A 21,348-nucleotide genomic window follows, 5' to 3' on the forward strand; every position below is an offset into this window, starting at 1 on the left:
GGTACAGACTGTTATAGGTAATAGCAGCAGAGCCAGAATTTGAACCGTGGCAACCTTTCTCTGGAATGTGTATACTTGCCCACTATACCACCTTGCCTCTCAATTGTTTGTTACTATTATTTTGCAAATAGGAAAATTGAGGCTCAGAGGGATCAACCACTTTCTAGAGTCCTAGATTCAGTGAGAAACAGTCTAAAATTCTGGGTTTCCTGAACCCCTGAATCTCAGTCCTCCATCCACTTTCTCATATTGCCTCTACATTTCCCCATCTCCCCACCACCACCACCACCACCACACATACACATAATATCTGGAAAGATCCATGTGTATTGTCCTAGAACTGCGGGAAACTTTTTTTCCAAGCACATTTCAATACCCGAATCCTTTTGAAAGCAAAATGGTCTCCTAAATTTCAACCAGCTTTTACCATCAAACTGTGAAGAGGATATCTGCCAATGCAAGTCATCAGTGAAGGGCCAATCTGCTTCAGGACTCCAGCACTTTTAGCATGTCTAGTTTGGGCACCAATTTGCATGGATACATGAGATACATAGCATGAGTAGAACACAGAGCAGAAAAATACTCAAGTACATATATAGCTGGGAAAGGGCTGGTAGACGCAGATTTTAAAAAAGAAAAAGATACCCACTAAGAGGCACTAAAAAAGAGCAGGAGACTGTTTTTTGTTTTTTCTCTTAAAGCTTGTCCAGCTGAAAGAGATCTGCTTTGGTATAATTCCCTGACCTTTTTTTTCCCTGATAAGAGATAGATAGCCCAGATACCCAGATGTGAAGGACAGTCTACTGTAGAAGGCTCTTATTTGATTAGACATTGCTTTCATTTTATAGCAATTCATATTTCCAAGGGCATCTCCTTCTTTGCTTCATTTTACATCCCAACTTCTATTTCTTTCCACAAAACTCAAAGCTCTATATTTTCAAGTTAATACCACAGTGCACCAGAATGCATGATTATGTGCAGTCTAATTTCCTTTAGGTCATGCTCGCATTCAGTTATTTTATACATATTGAGAATAGAGCTATCTTTGCTTTGAATTTTTAAGCTGTGAGTTCCGTCTGCTCTAAGATAAATTAGACATAATTCCTGAAGCTTAGTGTGCTCTGGTGAACTACCCTAAGGCCCTAGAGTTTCAAACAAATGTCTTTCTTTTTCTCCTTTCAGAAAACTAAGCTGGGACTCAGAGTATGTCCCTTGCTATTGTGATTTCTTATTATTTTCTTTCATCCTTACAAGAAAACTTGCAGTTCAGTATGATCCAGTGCCTTGGTCACAACTGGCTGAGTGATGTTTGTTTAAATAATAGCCCTTCCCAGGCTGATATTAGCTTTAAGTCAAAACATCATGTAGCCAAAGAGTGACCAGCATTTAGAAATCATTGGCATGTTGCTGGGTGTATAGGCATAGAGCAATTCTAACAGATTCTCTGATTCATAGCAAACCCGAGAAGGAGAAGCTGAAGGAGGCAATTTTGGGAGCTTTGTTTACTTGGGGAATTAGTGGTAAGAGGAGTTTCTCACTGCTGAGGATGAAGGGCCCTAGAAAAATGACAAGGGAGCTATGTGTGTGTGTGAGTTTGGGTATGTCCATAATTAGATGTCATGCACAATAATCATAATAGATATCTCATTTATAACACCCAGTCCAGGGAAGGCTGTCAAAGAGGAAAGAATGTACCACCTGTTATCAAACCTATGGTAGGTTTTATTGTCTGGGAGGTTAGAAGCATTTTCAGGAGCCTGGCAAAAAATTAGGCTTGAACACAAAATGGTACTTTCCCTTAATTCCATCCTAGTATATACTTCCACCAAGGCATTCAAATTATGGAATGTCAAAGGTTCATTTACAATCTCGATTTTTGCCCCATATCAGAAAATATAATACCCCATTAAATATACTTATATTGGTATATACTGTGACCAACTATAAGGAGTCCTACCAAAGACAGAACATCTTTTTTTCTTTTTTCTTTTTTTTTTTTTATTTACGATAGTCATACAGAGAGAGAGAGAGGCAGAGACATAGGCAGAGGGAGAAGCAGGTTTCATGCACCGGGAGCCCGACGTGGGATTCGATCCCGGGTCTCCAGGATCGTGCCCTGGGCCAAAGGCAGGCGCCAAACCGCTGCGCCACCCAGGGATCCCCTTTTTTTCATTCCTAAAATTAACATTCAAAGGTACGCAAGCCAAGCAATAATGATTCCCTTCCTGTATATCCATTATACATTGATTTACAGGTTTTTTTAAAATTTATTCTTGAGAGACAGAGAGAGAGGCAGAAACACAGGCAGAGGGAGAAGCAGGCTCCATGCAGGAAGCCCGACGCGGAACTCGATCCTGGGTCTCCAGGATCACACCCGGCTGAAGGCAGCACTAAACCGCTGAGCCACCCAGGCTGCCCATGATTTACAGTTTTTAACACATTTTCACACAGGTAATCTCCTCTGACCTTTACAATAACTCTATGGAGAAAAAAGAGCAAATATTATTTGCATCATTTTACCATTGAAGAAACCAAAACCTAGAGAGTAAGGCCAGTTATTTACCAAACTGTGTCCCTTTTCCTTTTTAGCATACATTAAGACTACATTTTCCAAGATCCTTTACAATTAGGTGTGAACTTTTGGTGGGTCCTGTCCAATAGAAGGTAGGTAGAAGTGATTTGTACCACTTTAAGGCCTAACCCATAAAACCCTCTAAAATATAAGCTCCTCCCCATTCTTTTTTTTTAACACCAGTTTAGTAAATATTTATTGAGTATTAGCAAGACCAGGCAACAGAAGCTGGAGAACAAAATGTCAGGGACTAAGTAGAGAGAGAATGTCATTCCAAGGTGATGGCTAACAGCTCCTATGAAAAGCTGGGAGAGAACTGGGTGCAAGAGAACAGATTGCCCAAAACAGGCCGCAGCAGGAGCCCACTGAAGAAGAACCAAAGGGCTAGAACACTGAATGGTCTTGACTGTCCCCTAAAGAATTGGGCAGTGGTCCCAGTGAGAATTATAGATTGGCACAGAGAGAGCACACACCCCATTTTTTTCCTCGATGACCAGCTGAATGAAGATAACTCCAAAACTTACAGAATAGCAAGGCTATAATATGGAAGAAGTCTGCAACACCACTTGAGAGAAAAGTTGTCCAAGAAAGCCAGTCAACCAGGAAAATATATTAGATTGTTGTATGAGTGAGAAAGCAGCTTACATTGTTTTAAGTGACTGCAATTTGGGGGTCGTTTCTTGCAGCAGTTACCTTACATTCATACAGAGAAGTTAAATGATTTGCCCAATGTTATATAATTAATTTGTTTAAAAAAATAAAGTCAAGACTAGAACTGTGTTCTTCTAGTGCCTTGTTTAATATTCACTTGTTTACCAACTCCAATCATATGTAAGGCACCTTGCTGTACCCTGTTGCTAATCCAGTAATTGCATGACTTAAAAGTATGACAAGGGGCACCTGGGTGGCTCAGATGGTTAAGCATCTACCTTCAGCTTAGGTCATGATCTCTCAGGGTTCTGGGATTGAGCCCCATATCGGGCTCCCTGCTCAGAGAGGAGTCCGCCTCTCCCCTCTGCTTGTGCTCTCCCTCTCTCTCTTCTCTCAAATGAATAAATAAAATATTAAGAATAGTATGACAAATAAGTCAGGTGTAGGCTTTTTATATCTCTCAACTCTCTGACGGTGTTTTCTGTTTCTTCCATGTGTTCTAGTAGTTACTTTCTCACAGATCTCAGCAACAACCAAATGTAGTGACAGATACCAGGCTTTACTAACCTAAGAGGACCCATATATGAAAATTATCTCTCTTGAGTTCCTTTCTTTCCTGATAGTACAACCAAAAGTTAATAAAACATATATTCTCTCCTACTGAGATAACCTCAAATAGACTTCCTTTAGAAGGACACTGATAAATGAAGCTGCCAGTACATGCAGATAAAATGCAGTGACTGAAGTCCCCCTAGGCAAGGGTCACAGACAGATTGTGTCAAGGGGTTAGAGGCCAGAGGGCAAGTGTCAAGGCAAGCTGAGGTAGTGAATCCTTTAGGTAAGAGACATTAGTGAGATGAAGATTCCATCAGCTTGGAGAGAGGTGCAGGCAGTTTTTCAGGACCTTGGAGAGCTCCCCGGGAGCTACAGGGCTCTGAGAATTTTGATTCTGAGACCCAAGCACGTACTTTGCCCATTCTTCAGAACTCTCTAGCTGATAACAGGGGTCTTGTCCTTTCTGTGAAAGTCTTCATGTGTATAGAATGAGAGATTTATTCTCATTCTTTCTGAGTTCAAGGCCTGTGTCCAGTAGATAAGTTGGAACTGCTTCATCTAGCCTTCACGAAAACCACATGATACGCTCACACCCATGGAAAACTAGAAAAGTGCATTCTCAGGAGACTTCGGCCTCTCTATGTTTTAGAAACTCTCTTCTGGGTTAGTCTGGCGCTTAGGTGTGCCTGGGCTCCAAACATTTCACCCAACCAAAACCATATTACTATATGAACTACATCAGAGCCCTAGAATCTCAAAGGATGATTATCAAAATTATGGGCCCCTTTCTTCTTGAAGGTATGTTCTCAAGCTTCTTAATACATAGTCTATGAAAAAAATCTATAGAAAAATTAATTTAAGAAAACCTGGATTAAAATATTTAATATTTAAGGTGCTTTCATATATATTTTCTCTCTATAAAATACAATGTGGTGAACATCTTCAGGCATAAAAGTTTTATTTCCTCTCTTGGGATTTTTTTTTTCCCTTTGGCGATATGTTCCCTGAAGTAGAATTCCTAAGTTAAAGGATTTAAACAATGCTATCAATTGACAGGTATGGCCAAATTCAAATTGGATTGTGTAATTTTACTTTCAGCAGCAGCATATAAAAGTATCAGTTTTGGGGTGCCTGAGTGGCACAGTTAAGCATCTGACTCTTGGTTTTGGCTGAGGTTGTGATCTCAGGGTCATGAGATCAAGCCCTATATTGGGTTCCACGCTTGGCATGGCTTGAAATTCCCCCTGTCCCTCTGCCCCTCCTGCTCATGCTCTCTCTCTTATGCTCTAAAATAAATAAATCTAATATATACACACACACACACACACACACACACATACCAGTTTCACTAGTATCTGATTAGTAATTTGATTTGTATTCTTTGGTGTCTGTACCTAGAACTCCTTTGATAGAGGGCCTGTGTCTGGCCTATTGTAGATGCTCAATAAGTATTTAAGATTGAAGTGAAAGGTTCAACACTTTCCCATTTATCTGTTTACTTAGCACAATTCCTCATTTGGAATTGCCTTATCTTTTTCTTCTTTGTATTGTGATATTAACGTTTTATTTTTAATCTGCCTAAGATATTAAGCCTCTGTTTCCCATATTTGATAGGAAGTATTTTCTCTGTTTTTAAAAATGTTTATATATAAAGTTTTAAGTTTTATGTAGTCATATTCGTCACTTGTAACATTTATCACTTCAAAGCTTATAAACTTTATAGAGAACCCCACAGACCTCATAAAATTCAGTGTTTTTATGAATTAATTTTTTTATATATATTTTATTCGACCACCATTATGGGATGAGGTGTGGGTCTAAAATGATTTTTTCTCTAAATTAGTAACAAATATACCAATATAATTTATAGTTGAAGCTTCTTTTTCCACAGTGTCTTTTGACTTTTACCAATGGCTCTTGACTAGACATGTGGGTTGAAATGACTTTGCTCTCAAAGGGATTATAATCTTGTTGTCAAAGGTCAGATTCTGTTTACTTCATTTATATGTTCAGATATAACAATCTAGTAGTCTTAAAGTGTTTCAAAGTGGGAACTGAAAATTTACTTATACAATTCAGATACACAGTATAAATATAGTTTCTCTATTTCCTAAAAACCTGATATATTACTCTTCACAAATTCTTATGGCACGTATTTCTGACCCCTGGGCACTTCTCAAAGCTAGGTGATGGGAATAGAACTGGTCTTAGAGAAAATGTATCCTTGTATTCTCTAGTGCTATGCCCCATCTAGTCTTGAGGTCAGGGTCCACAGCTGATGAACTTGTCTGTTTCTCTCTTGGGTTTTTTTTTTTTTTTGGCTCAGTCACTATTCTAGGAGAGTACTGGCTCTCTCCTTGTAGCTACTTCAATCTCATCTCTAGAAATCCCCAATTCCTTGTCACAACTTCCTTCTCTTCCATGGAAATAGAGTTCACCCTTTATTCTCTGCTCCAGGGTCACAGTTTCCTGTGGTGGCCAGCCTCATGGCAGGCTTCCAGGCTCCAACACAGGATCCATACTACATGAGAACTAAGGTTGACTCAGATGTGTTAACCAAGTCCTCACTGAAGAGGACACTATTGGTGTTCCACAATGATCCCCTTTACCAATCAATTCAACAGTCCTTCCAGATGTTGTGTGTTGGTTGCTAATAGCTTACAAATGTCCCTTTCTTTAAAGAATGTCATCCAGCTGAGTAGGGGCCCCTTTTACCCAGGAAGCTATGCTCACCCCCACCTTTGAGGCACAGCCCATAGCTAAGAACTAAATGCTACATGAGGGTATGGAATTCTGGACCCCTTGCCTCAAGGGGAAACAATTCTATGGTACAATTCATACTATAGAATTCCCTATGAATTCTGGGAATTGAACAGGGAGTAGTGGAAGGGGAAGAGGGCAGGGGGATGGGGTGACTGGATGGTGGGTACTGAGGGGGGCACTTGATGGGATGAGCACTGGGTGTTATACTATATGTTGGCAAATCGAACTCCAATTTAAAAATTTACAAAAAAAAAAAAAAGAACTCCCTATGGGATCAGGCTACAGCTAAGAATATGCTTGGCACCTTCTCCTGCCCTGTCCCACTTTCTTCACTCCTGAGAGCATTCCTCCAATGAACAGCACGCACCAGAATCAAAATACTAGTTTTCTGTTGTGTGAATTGAAAACATCTCCCCTCACTCTGTGGTTTATCTTTTCACTCTTTGTATTGTTTTTTGATGAACAGAGGTCCCTTTTTCTTATAGTTAGGATATCTTTTGCATCTTGTTTATGCAATTCTTCCCTACTCACTACTCACTAGTTCATGAAAATCTTTTCCTATATTATTTTCTAGAAGCTTTTTCTTTTTCCTTTCACATTTAGGCTTTTAATACACCTGGAATATATTTGGGGATATAGTGTGAGACAGAGGTTTAATTTAAGTATAGCCACTCATCTCAGTACTATTTATACTAAGGATTGACATTTTTCCTCTGTTCTCAGTACAACATATGTCAAATACTGAACTTATGCATGGATATGTTTCTGGGTTCTTCATTCTATTCCATTAGTCTATTTTAATATCTCTGAAAAATATATATATATACTGTCTTGATTACTAAAGCTTTATAATACTCTTCTTATCCAGTGGATAAAGTCTTCCTCTTTATTTTTCTACTCCAAAAGGGTAATGGCTACCCTTAGCTTTTTGTATTTCTATATGAATTTTAACATCAGTTTGTCAAGTTCCACCAAAACACATTTATTGGAATTGCACTGAATTTAGAATTAAATTTGGGAAGAATTGGCATCTTTTTTGCTCATATTTACTATGGCATATCTTCCCTTTTGTATATTTCTTTAATGTCTCAGAATAAGGTTTTATCATTTTTTCTGTAGATGTCTTGCACATCTTTTATTAGATTCATTCCTCAGTATTTTATATTAATTTCATTTTCTGTTTATTGCTGGTATGGAGAAATACATTGGATTTTTGGATATTGAGCTTTTAAATCTGGACACTGGGCTAAATTCTCTTATTACTTCCAATAGTTTATCTGCCAAACCATTCAGATTTTCTATGAATATAATTATATCATATGCAAATAATGGCAGTTTTTTGTTTCTTTCTAATTCTAATGCCCTTTTCTTGTTTTGTGCACTGGCCAGAACACTGAAAGAATAGCAGTGATTATTAGGGGCATCCTTGTCTTGTTCCTGACCTCCAGGGAAAATTTTTCAACATTTTATCATTTAGTATATTTGCAGTAGGCTTTTTAAAAAGATTTTATTTATTTATTCATGAGAGAGAGAGAGAGGCAGAGACACAGGCAGAGGGAGAAGCAGGCTTCCCACAAGGAGCCAGATGTGGGACTCAATCCCAGATCCCAGGATCATGCCCTGAGCCAAAGGCAGATGCTCAACTGCTGAGCCATCCAGGCATCCCTGCAGTAGGCTTTTTAGAGATTAAGAATATTCTCTTCTGAGGACTTCCAGGGAAGACGGCAGAGTAGGAGGATCCTAAGCTCACCTCGTCCCACAAATACACCTAGATAACACCCATATCAGTGAAAATAACACGGAAAACAACCTAAAGACTGGCAGAACAGACTCTCCACAGCTAAATGTAGAATAGAGGCCATATCTATGGGGTAGAAGAGGGTAGGAAGGGCAGAGACATGGTCAGGAAACAAGCTGACCTGTAGGACTGTCCATGGGAAGGAGGGGTGCTGCAGGTACAGACAAAAGAGGAACAGACCCCACCCCAGGCACCCCAGGCATGGGGGACAAGCACTGGGAAGACAAATCCCCATAACATTTGGCTTTCAAAACTAGAGGCTTACCTGCATGAGTTCTTATAATCAGTGGGACTTAACAAACGGAACTTTAAAAATCAGTGGGCTTAGACCTTGGAGAGCCAAAGGGTGACAGGAAACTGAGTATCTACCCTTAAAGAGACAACACAACAAACAGCCCCACAGAGACACAGTATAGAAGCAACAGTTTCAAAAATGCCTGAGAGATACAGGATGGAGATTTATTTACTAATCTTAGAGTGTGCTGGAGGGGCAGGGATCTTTCAGAAACTTCTCCAGGAACAAAAGAGCTTCTAGGCACCATTTCCCTTCCCCACCCCCCAGCCTAGATACACAGACATCTCTGGGATCCAGCAGAGTGTGAACACTCTCCACCTAGCTTTTTAATAGTGCACCTACCCCTGCACTCTTCTACAGACCCACTCCCTCCAACCCAGCCATGGCAGGAGTTTTCCAAAGCTGTTACAAGCCCTCTCCCAGAACAAACTAGTCCAGACCTTGCTAACACCACACATCCCACCCCTGTGTTCTCCTGCAGACCCTCCCCCTCCAACATCACCCCAACAGGAGTCCATCCAAAGTGGTACCACAAGCAGCAGTGTGCAAATAGCCCTGACAGTGGTTAGCACCATCCCAAAGTGACTCCTGCCCTAGGGAAAGAGGAGAAGAAAGCCCACACAACAGTTCAACTGAGGCCCTAGCAGTGGGCTAGGGACAGACATCTGGTCTGACAATAGGCACCATCCACCAATGAAAGCTTTTCAGAGAACAACACAGGGAAAGCACCCTGCAGTTCACTGCTACTGCAGCTCTAGCAAACACCTGGTCTGACTCAACTCAAGCCGAAGGTGGCCCCAGACTGGTCCACTAACAACACCATGACCAGACCCTGCCCATAACAGGCAAAGAAAGCCATTGCAGATGACTAGACTGAAGGCAAATGCGGCTCATCCATACAGTAGGACACATGCAACACACATAGTTATCTCTGAAGCACCAGGTTCTGATGAACAAGGTACATTGCACTGCAGGGCACTACAGTACTTCTTCCTCATAAGGCCACTACTTTCAAGAGCAGGAGATGTAGCTGACTTTCATAACACAGAGAAACAGACACAGAGAGTTAAACAAAATGGGGAGACAGGGAAATATGTCCTGAATGAAAGATCAGGACAAGATCATAGCAAGAGAGCTAAGTGAAACAGAGATGAGTAAGCCTGATAGAGAATTTAAAGTAACTGTCATAATTGTCACTGGACTTGAGAAAAGAATGGAGGATCTCAGTGATACCCTCAACAAAGACATATAAAACACAAAAAAGAACCAACAAGAGATAAAGAACTCAATAACTGAAATTAAAAATACACTAAAGAGAATAAATAACAGACTAGAAGAAGCAGAAGAATGGATCAGATCAGTGACCTGGAGGACAGAATAATAGAAAGCAATCAAGTTGAACAGGAGAGAGAAAAAGGAAGAACAAAAAATGAAAATGGACTACAGGAACTCAGTGACACCATCAAGTGTAGTAACACTGACATAGGGAATCCCAGAGGAAGAGAGAAGGGAGGGGGAACAGAAAAATGTATTTGAAGAAATAATAGCTGAAAACTTCCCAAACCTGGAGAAGGAAATAGAAATCCGGATCCAGGAGGCACAGAAAGGTCCCAACAAAATCAACCTAAGGAGGTCCACACCAAGACACACAGTAATTAAAATGGCAAAAAGTAGTGATAGAGAATTTAAAGGCAGCAAGAAAAAAAGAAAACCGTTATGTACAAGAGATACTCCATAAGCTATTGGCTGATTTTTCAGCAGACACTTTGCAGGCCAGAAGAAAGTGGCATGATATATTCAAAGTGTTGAAAAAAAATCTGCAGCCAAGAATACTGTATCCAGCAAAGGCATCATTCAGAATAGAAGGAAAGATAAAGAATTTACTAGGGAAACAAAAGTTAAAGGAGTTCTAACCACTAAACGAGCCCTATGAGAAATATTAAAGGGGACTCTTTGAGTATAAAGGAAAGACCATAAGCAGAAGTAAGAAAAATAAGAGACACAAAAGCAGTAAAATTAAGTATATGCATAAAAATCAGTCAAGGTATTCACAAAATAGCAAGATGTAAAGTACCACACAATATACCTAAAAAGTAGGGGAGGAGTAAAAATGTAGTGCTTTTGGAATGGGAACTTAAGCAACCATCAACTTAATATAAAATGCTATGTGCAGAAAATGTTATACATAAACCTATTGGTCACTATATATAAATCAGGAACTCATAATAGGTAAGTATAAAATAAAGAAAAAGGAATGCAAGCCTATCACTAAAGAAAGCAGCAATTTATAAGAGAGCAAGAAAAGAAAGGAACAGAGAAAAGCTACAAAAACAACCATAAAACAAGTAAGTGGCAATAAGTACATACTTACCAATAGTTACTTTTTTTTAAATTATTTATTTATTCATGACAGAGAGAAAGAGAGAGAGAGAGACACAGGCAGAGGGAGAAGCAGGCTCCGTGCTGGGAGTCTGACGTGGGACTTGATCCTGAGTCTCTAGGATCACACCCCAGGCTGAAGGCAGCGCTAAACCGCTGAGCCACCCGGGCTACCCTACCAATAGTTACTTTGAGTGTAAATGGGCTAAATGCATCAATCAAAAGACAAAGGATGACAGAATGGATAAAAAAGCAAGACCCATCTATATGCTGCATTCAAGTATTCATTTCACACTTAAAGACACATGCAGATTAAAAGTGAAGGGATGGAAAAAGCATTTATTATACAAATAGAAGTGAAAGAAAGCCAGAGTAGTAATATCAGACAAAATAGACTTTGAAATAAAGACTGTAACAAGAGACAGGGATACTATATAATCATAAAGAGAACAATTCAACAAGGAGATATAACAATTATAAATATTTATGCAGCCAACATGGAGCATCCAAATACATAATGCAACTAATAACAAACATAAAGGCAGTAATCAATAGTAGTAAAAAATGGTAGGAGATTTTAACACCTCACTCACATCAACAGATACATCATCCAAACAGAAAATTAACATGGAAACGGTGGCTTTGAAAGACACATTGGACCAGAAGGATCTAATAGATATATTCAGAACATTCTACTCTTAAACAGCAGAATACATTTCATTTCAAGTGCATATGGAATATTCTCCAGAACTGACTACATGTTAAGCCACAAAACCAGTCTCAACAAATTCAAAAAGATTGAAGTCAAATCATGCATCTTTTCCAACCATAATACTATGAAAGTAGAAGTCAATCACAAGAAAAAATCTGGAAAGAATACACATACATGGAGGCTAAATAACATGCAATTGAACAGTGATTGGGTCAATCAAGAAGTCAAAGAGGAAATTAAAAAATACATGGAGACAAATAACAATACAACAGCCCAAAATCTTTGGGATGCATAAAATGCTGTTCTAAGAGGGAAGTTCATAGCAATACAAGCATATCTCACAAAGCAAGAAAATTCCCAAACACCATAACTTTATACCTAAATGAGCTAGAAAAAGAAGAAAACCCAAAACCAATAGAAAGAAATAATGATGATTAGAGTAGAAATAAATATAACAGAAACTAAAAAATAGAACAGATCAATGAAACTAGGAGCTGTTTCTTTGAAAAGATAAACAAAAGTCATAAACCTCTAGTCAGACTCATCAAAAGAGAGAGAGAGGACTCAAAAAAAAAAAAACAAAATCAGAAATGAAGAAAAAAGAAATAACAACTGACACCACAGAAATATAATTATGATAGAATATTATGGAAAATTATATGCCAACAAATTGGACAACCCAGAAGAAATGGATAAATTCCTAGAAGCCTACAATCTACTAAAACTGAATCAAAAAGAAATAGAATATTGAACAGACTGATTACCAGCAATGAAATGAATCAGTAATCAAAAAACCCCCAACATACTATGCTGAGTGAAATAAGTCAATCGGAGAAGGACAATCATCACATGGTTTCACTCATACGTGGAATATAAGAAATAGTGAAAGGAATTATAAGGGAAAGGAGGGGAACTGAGCGGGGAAAATTAGAAAGGAAGACAAACCACGAGAGATTCCTAACTCTGGGAAACAAACAAAGGGTTGCAAAAGGGGAGGTGGGTGGGGGATGGGGTGACTGGGTGACAGGCACTAAGGTGGGCACTTGATGGGATGAGACTGGGTTTTATACTATATGATGGCAAATTGAATTTAAATTTTAAAAAAATTCCCAACACACAAAAGTCCAGGACTAGATGGCTTCATATGAATTCTACCAAACATTCAAGAAAGTGTTAATACCTATTCCTCTCAAACTATTCCAAAAAATAGAAGAGGAAGGAAAACTCAAATTCATTCTATGAGGCCAGCATTATCCTGATACCAAAACCAGATAAAGACACCACAAAAAAAGAGAACTATAGGCCAATATCTCTGATGGACATAGATGCCAAAATTCTGAACAAAACATTACCAAACCAAATCCAACAATATATTAAAGAATCATTCACCATGATCAAGTAGGACTTATTCTTGGGATGCACGGGTTGCAAATCAATCAACATGATACATCATATCAATGAGAAAGGATGAGAACCATATGATCATTTCAATAGATGCAGAAAAAGCATTTGACAAAATACAACATCTATTCCATGACAAAAAATTCTCAACAAAATAGGTTTAGATGGAACATATCTTAACATAATAAAGGCCATATATGAAGAACCCACAGTTAACATCATCCTCAATGGTGAAACCCTGTTTTTCCCTTAAGGTCAGGAACAAGACAAGGATGTCCATTCTCACCACTTCTACACAACACAGTACTGGAAGTCCTAGCCTCAGCAATCAGAGAACAAAAAGAAGTAAAAGGCATCCAAATTGGTAAGGAAGAAGTAAAACTTCCATTATTTACAGAGGACATGATATCATGTATAGAAAATCTGGAGTGCCTGGTTGGCTCAGTCGGTTGAGCATTCAACTCTTGATTTCAGCTCAGATCATGATCTCAGGGTTGTGAGATCAGGCCACACATCAGGCTCCACACTGGGCCGGAGCCTGCTTGGGATTCTTCCCTCCCTCTCCCTCTGCCTCTCCCCCTACAAAAAAAAAAACTGAAAAACTCCACAAAAAAACTACTAGAACTGATAAATGAATTCAGTAAGTTTGCAGAATACACAATCAATATACAGAAATTCACTGTATTTGTATTCACTAATAATGAAGTAGCAGAAACAGAAATTAAGAAAACAATCCCATTTAGAATTGCACAAAAAATAATTAAATACTTAGGAATAAACCTAACCAAGGAAGTAAAAGACCTATACCCTGAAAACTATAAAACACTGATGAAAGAAATTGAAGAGGACACAAAGAAATGGAAAGACATGCCATGTTCATAGATCAGAAGAACAAATACTGTTAAAATGTCTATAGTACCCAAAGTAATATACACATTTAATGTAATCCCTATTCAAATACCAACAGTATTTTTCACAGAGCTAGAACAAACAATCCTAAATTTAGTATGGAACCACAAAACACTCCAAATAGCCAAAGCAACCTTGAAGAAGAAAAACAAAGCTAGAGGCATCACAACGTCTCACACTTCAAGATATATTATAAAGCTCTGGTGATCAAAACAGTATGGTACTGGCACAAATATAGACACATAGATCAGTAGAATATAAAACCCAGAAATAAGCTCATAATTATACAGGCAAATAATCTTCGGCAAAGAAGAAAAGAATATACAATGGGAAAAAGACAGTCTCTTCAACAAATGGTGTTGGGAAAACTGGACAGTGACATGCAAAAGAATGACACTGGGCCACTTTCTTATACAAAAATAAATTCAAAATGGATTAAAGATCTAAATGTGAAACCTGAAACCATAAAAATCCTAGAAGAGAGCACAGGCAGTAATTTCTCTGGTATTGGCCATAGCAACATTTTTCTAGATAGGTCTCTGGAGGCAAGGAAAACAAAAGCAAAATAAACTATGGGGACTACATCAAACTAAAAAGCTTCTGCAGAGCAGAGGAAACAATCAGCAAAACTAAAAGGCAACCTAGGGAATGGGAGAAGACTTTTGCAAATGACATATATGATAAGGGGTTAGCATTGAAAATATATAAAGAACTTATACAATTCAACGCCCAAAAATAAGTAATCCAATTTAAGAATGGGCAGAACAGGATGCCTGGGGCACTCAGTGGTTGAGCATCTGCCTTTGGCTCAGGGTGTGATCCTGGGGTCCTGGGATTGAGTCCCACATCAGGCTCCCTGCAAGGAGCCTGCTTCTTCCTCTGCCTATGTCTCTGCCTCTCTCTCTTTGTTTCTCATGAATAAATAAATAAAATCTTTTTTTTAAAAAATGGGCAGAAGACATGAGGAGACATTTCTCCAAAGAAGACATCCAGATGGCCAGTGGGCACATGAAAAGATGCTCAACATCACTTATTATCAGGGAAATATATATCAAAACCACAATGAGATATCATCTCACACCTGTTAGAATGGTCAGTATTAAAAACACCAAAAATAACAAATGCTGGTGAGAATGTGGAGAAAAAGGAACCCTCCTCCACCACTGGTGGAAATGCAAACTGGTGCAGTCACTGTGGAAGACAGTACAGAGGTTCCTTAAAAAAGTAAAAATAGCATTACCATAGGATCCAGTAATTCCACTATTTGCCCAAAAAATACAAAAACACAAATTTGAAAATATATACACACCCCTGCTTATTGCAGCATTACTTACAATAGCCGAATTATGGAAGCAACTCAAATGTCCATCAATAGATGACAGGTGTCAAGACATGGCAGTGGTGTGAAAATATATATAGATATATATGTATGTACGGAATGGAATATTACCGAGCCATAAAAAAGGATGAAATCTTGCCATTTGCAACAATATGGATAAATCTAGAGTATAATATTAAGTGAAATAAGTCAGTCAGAGAAAGACAAACACATAATTTCACTCATATGTGGAATTTAAGAAACAAAGAAAAAAAGAAAAATCACTCTGAAATACAGAGAATAATCTAGCCGTAACCAGAAGGGAAGTGGGGGGAGATGGGTGAAATAGGTGAAGGGGATTAAGAGTACACTTATCATGATGAGCACTGAGTTGAATCATGAGTGGGGGAAGATGGCAGCAGCCATCACACAGTGGATCTATCTAGACTGTGTAGAAGCAAGCAGGTCCCAAGAAGGACATAATCAAGCTTTTACAGAACCACAGTTCAGACTTGTTTCTTGCAGAACATAAGTTATTAAGAAACATTGAAAATGTGGTCAAAACAGCTAACAAGGACCATTTGGTTACATCCTATAATTATTTTTCTGAAAGTAGACATTTCGAGGATACTGAAAGTATAAGTACAGTGTCTGGGCAGGTGAAAAATGTGAAGTTTAATGAAGACAAACCCAAAGAAACCAAGCCTGAAGAGACTCTGGATGAGGGTCCACCAAAATATATAAATTGTGCTCTTAAAGAAGGAGATAAAATCAACTTTCCCAAAAAGGGAGATGTTGTTCAATGCTGGTATACAGAACACTACAGGATGGGACTGATTTTGATACTAATATTCAAATGAATTCAAAGAAGAAAAATGTCAAGCCCTTAAGTTTTAAAGTTGGAAAAGGCAAAGTTATCAGAGGATGGGATGAAGCATTCTTGACTATGAGTAAAGAGAAAAGGCTCGACAGAGATTGAACCAGAATGGGTTTATGGAAAGAAAGGAGAGCCTGATGCCCAAATTCCACCAAATGCAAAATTCAGTTTTCAAGTGGAATTAGTGGATATTGACCCAAAATTCAGTTTTCAAGTGGAATTAGTGGATATTGACCCAAAAAGCAATGCTTCAGATATAAAGACATAAGCAATAATAAAACATGGCCTTGAAGAATCTTATGTAACTAATTAAAGCTGGTTACCATTGTAAGGGAAGAGTCAACTTGAAAATTCAAGAAGCCAAATATTGATTACTCAATCCCTAACTTTTAAGGTATGTAATCCAGTATAATTCCCTAAGGTTTGAAATATATTACTACAACTGTGTAAAATAATGGTTAAGGAGAACTGACTTTCCTTTTACCTCATGTTGTAAACTAAAAGGCTCAATAAAAATGTGTCCAGTGTCAAAAAAAAAAGAATTGTTGAGTCACTATATTGTATACCTGAAACTGAATATAACACTACATGTTAATTATACTGGATTTAAAATTTAAAGGAAAGAATATTCTCTTCTCCTACTTTGCTAAGAGTTTTTATCATGAAAAGATGTTTAATATTGCCACATGAACTTTCTCTATCGAAATAATCACATGATTTCCCTCCTTATTCTGATAATGTGATGAATTAAACTGTTTGATTTTTAAATTTTAACCCAACTTTGCATTCCTGGGTGAAACTGCATTTGGTCATGATATGTCATGCCCTATGAACATTCTTTTGATGCACTAGGCACACATTTCTTTTAGCAATATATAAAGGACTGGAAATGCAGGGTCATAAAGTATGGAAGTTGGTTTTAAGGAAAAAGTAAGGCTTTAGGTGTACTGAGTCAAGGCTTCAGGAGGAACTCTAGGGGTAAATGTCCAGCAGGCAATTAAAAATGTGGGAGTGGAGTTTGGGTAGAAGCCAGAGGTGTGGATTTGTGAGTCACCAACATAAAGCTTATATTTGAAACCACTGGGATGGAATGCTCTGTGTGAGGGAGGATCAGGGAAGAGAGAAGAAGACTTCAGATCAACACTTGAGAAACACCTGCAGCTAGGAGACAGGATGACAAAGAGCCAGGAGAGAGAGGCATGACTTCAAATGGGTGGGATAAAAACAAACAATATCAAGTTTTCAACAGTATGGAGAAAAAAAGGGTAAGGAGCCCTTAGTTTGGGTGATCAAGAGGCCTCGATACTATTCTCTCCCTTGCTGTATCTACTGGATGCTCTCCTGTTTACTTTTCATCTCTATAAAGTTCTTTGGTTACTTCTGGAGTCATGCCAATTTGAGGGACTGTTATCACCCTGGCAGCTGTGAAGAACATTCTCTACCATCCCACAGAAATACTCAGGACAGAGTACTTAATGAGCACTTACTAATTATAGGCCTATCAGTCAAAATTATGACCTCCAAAATAGCAGGCTTTCCAAAGTCAGCTGAAGGTGCATGTGTCACAGGACAAAGCAGTCACACAAATGGAGAAAGAAGTTCTCTTCAAAAAAACTATTAACTTCACAGAATTGGGTAGCTGAGATTTCATGACTTGATATACTAAACTTTCCCTCATGCTAGCTCTTGCAACTTCCCATCATATTATTTAAGGCACCTTTCCAAAGGCTACCAGGAAAAAATCCTGAGAAAAGAAAAAGGAGAAGAGGAGGACAGGTCAGCTGAGTTCTGTGGATAGAAATATTAGAGAAAGTTTGGGAAGACTTCAGTAGTTTGCCCCTATGCTCTCTGTGAGCAAAAAGTAAAGCAACATATACACTATATGTCATTAGGTTCACAGCAACATCCCTCAATATGCAGTGAATGTTATTCCACAAAATAAGGATTTATCATGTATTTACTCTATTCCAAGCAAAAGAAAGAAATTAACCTTGCAGTAAATATCTTATCAGCAACATAAAATGTTAAAAGGCAATGGAAAGTGAGAGCAGGGGCGACTGGGTGGCTCAGTAGGTTAAGCATCCAACTCTTGGTTTTGGCTCAGGTCATGATCTCAGGGTCGTGAGATCAAGCCCTGCATCAGGCTCCATACTCAGTGCACAATCTTCTTAAGACTCTCTCCCTCTCCCTTTGCCCCTCCCCGCCCCCACTCTTTCTCTTTCTTTTCCTCTCTCTAAAATCAAATAAATCTTAAAAACAAGTAAGAGGATAAAATAAGTGTTACAGAAAAATAATGGATAACTTCCAAACCAGAAGAAAAAAACAAAAATAAAAAAACAGGAACAACAATAAAGCAAAAAATTAAACTCAAATATATCCATAATCTATGTTTTTAATCACTATCTTTATTTTTTTTTTAATTTTTTTTTATTTATTTATGATAGTCACAGAGAGAGAGAGAGAGGCAGAGACACAGGCCGAGGGAGAAGCAGGCTCCATGCACTGGGAGCCTGATGTGGGATTCGATCCTGGGTCTCCAGGATCGCGCCCTGGGCCAAAGGCAGGCGCCAAACCACTGCGCCACCCAGGGATCCCTAATCACTATCTTTAATAGATAAATCTGTTTATATTGGGTGGGGTGAAAACAAAAGCTGGAGATGGGCACACCTAAAACACAACAACATACATAAGCTAAAATAAAAGGAATGAGAAAAATATACTAGACAAATAACAAAAAAATCTAACAAAATTAGTATCAGGCGAAACAAAATTTAAAGGGGAACACTTAATAGTAATAAAGCAGGACTTTGCTTGACGACAAAAAAAATCTACAAAGAAGTTATAATAATTTTGAATTTCCATGCATTAATAACATAGTTTCAAAATATACAAAGCAACACTTTTACAAAATCCACCATTATAGAAGATTTTAGTTCATTTCTTTCAAAAAGTTATCAATAAAGTGAGCCAAAAATATATATATTAAGAATAGCAAAAATTTAATCATGTCAGAATCCAAGAAGGCTTTCTGATGAATCAGAAAACATGACATAAACAAAATCACTGGAAACCCCACATTTTGGGGTTCAGAAGCAAAACCAGCTTAAAACTCAATAAAATGAAGGACACCTGGGTGGCTCAGTGGTTGACCATCTGCCTTTGGCTCAGGATGTGATCCTGGGGTCCAGGGATCAAGTCCTATATCAGGCTCCCCTCAGGGAACCTGCTTATCCTTCTGCCTGTGTCTCTGGCTCTCTCTGTGTCTCTCATGAATAAATAAATAAAATCTTTAAAAAAAATAAAACTCAATAAAATGAGAAATGACCACCGATAGTTTTATTTTACAGTTTACTGCTTTTCTTTGCTTTACTTTTCTATCCAGTTGCAAACAGTCAAATCATTTCAACTGCCATCTTCTATTTCTGTTATACTTTCACAGATATTAATTCACTTAATTCTCATAAGCCTGTGAGGTTGAAAAAGTATTATTCTCCTCTATTAAACTCAAGTAAATGAAAACTGCCTCCTGTCCATTACCAGAAAAAAAAAAATTCTTTGGTGGTAGAAGTACCAAAGCTTGTTGAAAATTATCTGAATAGTATTCTGGATATCTGATAGCATCTTTGTAGCACCCATCCCTATCCCACCAGCATTGTTTTAAAGATGTGATTGATTAATTATTTATTTATGGCTGCGGGGTGGGGTTGGGGGGAGGAAAGAGAGAGAGAGAGAGAGAAAGAGAGTGAGCGCACGCATGTGCAAGAGCCTTAAGCAGACTCCATGCTGAGCGCTGAATCTAACACAGGGCTCAAACTCAGGACCCTGAGATCATGACCTAGGCCAAAACCAAGAGTTGGTCTCTCACCAACTGCGCCACCCAGGTGCCCCACCAACCCACCAGCATTTTTTAAAATTTATTATTTATTATTTATTTATTTATTCACGAGAGACACAGAGAGAGGGAGGCAGAGACATAGAGGGAGAAGCAGGCTCCATGCAGGAAGCCCGATGCAGGACTCAATCCCAGGACTCCAGGATCACGCCCTGAGCCAAAGGCAGACAGACGCTCAACCGCTGAGCCACCCAGGCATCCCCCCACCAGCATTATAAAGCTAATTTTGCCACCAGGGTAGCAGGCTGAACGTGCTGGGAAATTAAGGCTCCCCCAACAGTCTTCAACCCAGAACTGAGAGGATTTGCTATATAAATGCTTCAGCTTCCTCACCCTCAGGTGGGAAAACTCTGAGGCACATTTTCAGCACCCCTCCCAGAGATCCCTAGTAGGCTTAAGCTCCAGTAGCACCCTATAATGGCTCTTTCCCTTGCCTATCACATTTCCCCACCCCTCTCCAGCACTTCCTTCCCCTCTCAAGTCAATGATTTATACTTGAATCCTTGTCTCAGGTCTATTTTTACAGGAACCCAAACTAAGACAATCTTTCATTCTAAATATATATATATATATATGTATATAAATATTATATAAATATAAATACATAAATATATATATGCTTTCCACAATTTCTGCTTTTTGTTTAATGTCAGAGATAACTGAGTCATTAACACTTGTTTCTGATCTCCTGAAACACAGAGAATTCACAATAAAATGCAGTGAGCACCCTAGTGTGCATAGCTGGGAACTAATGGCCTTATTTACAACAGAACATCACAAAGTAAGCGCCATACTGGGCTACTGTAGAGGGAGAAGGAAGAGTAGAACATTAAGGAATTTATTTTTTTTAAAGATAGATAGATTTATTTATTTATTTATTTATTTATTTATTTATTTGGGGGGTGGGGGCCAGAGACACAGGCAGAGGAAGAAGCAGGCTCCATGCAGGAAGCCCCACATGGGACTCAATCCCAGGTCTCCAGGATCACACCTGGGCTGCAGGCGGCGCTAAACCACTGCACCACCAGGGCTGCCCCATTAAGGAATTTATTAAAGATGTGAGGTCAGGGAGAGGTTAACAGTTCTTCATGCTATGGGTATCACAAATGATCTGCCTGTGTGTGTTCTAAAAAGCTGCACAGTCAACTCTCCAAAGGCTCCTTGAGATTGCAATGGGGGTTCACATGGCTCTGATCCCAAATAGGAACTGCTACATTCAATATCAC

At 38.6% G+C, this 21,348-nt stretch overlaps 1 protein-coding gene and 1 pseudogene across 1 annotated transcript in view; one reads left to right on the forward strand and one right to left on the reverse strand.

The window, feature by feature from the left end:
* Positions 1–21,348, reverse strand: part of RAI2 (retinoic acid induced 2) — a 390,031-nt gene that overhangs the window by 358,475 nt on the left and 10,208 nt on the right. The window lies entirely within an intron of this gene.
* LOC129517826 (peptidyl-prolyl cis-trans isomerase FKBP3-like) lies at positions 2,854–16,498 on the forward strand (annotated as a pseudogene).

The sequence above is a fragment of the Nyctereutes procyonoides genome, unplaced genomic scaffold, assembly GCF_905146905.1.
Source record: "Nyctereutes procyonoides isolate TBG_1078 unplaced genomic scaffold, NYPRO_anot_genome, whole genome shotgun sequence".
Taxonomy (NCBI): Eukaryota; Metazoa; Chordata; class Mammalia; order Carnivora; family Canidae; genus Nyctereutes; species Nyctereutes procyonoides.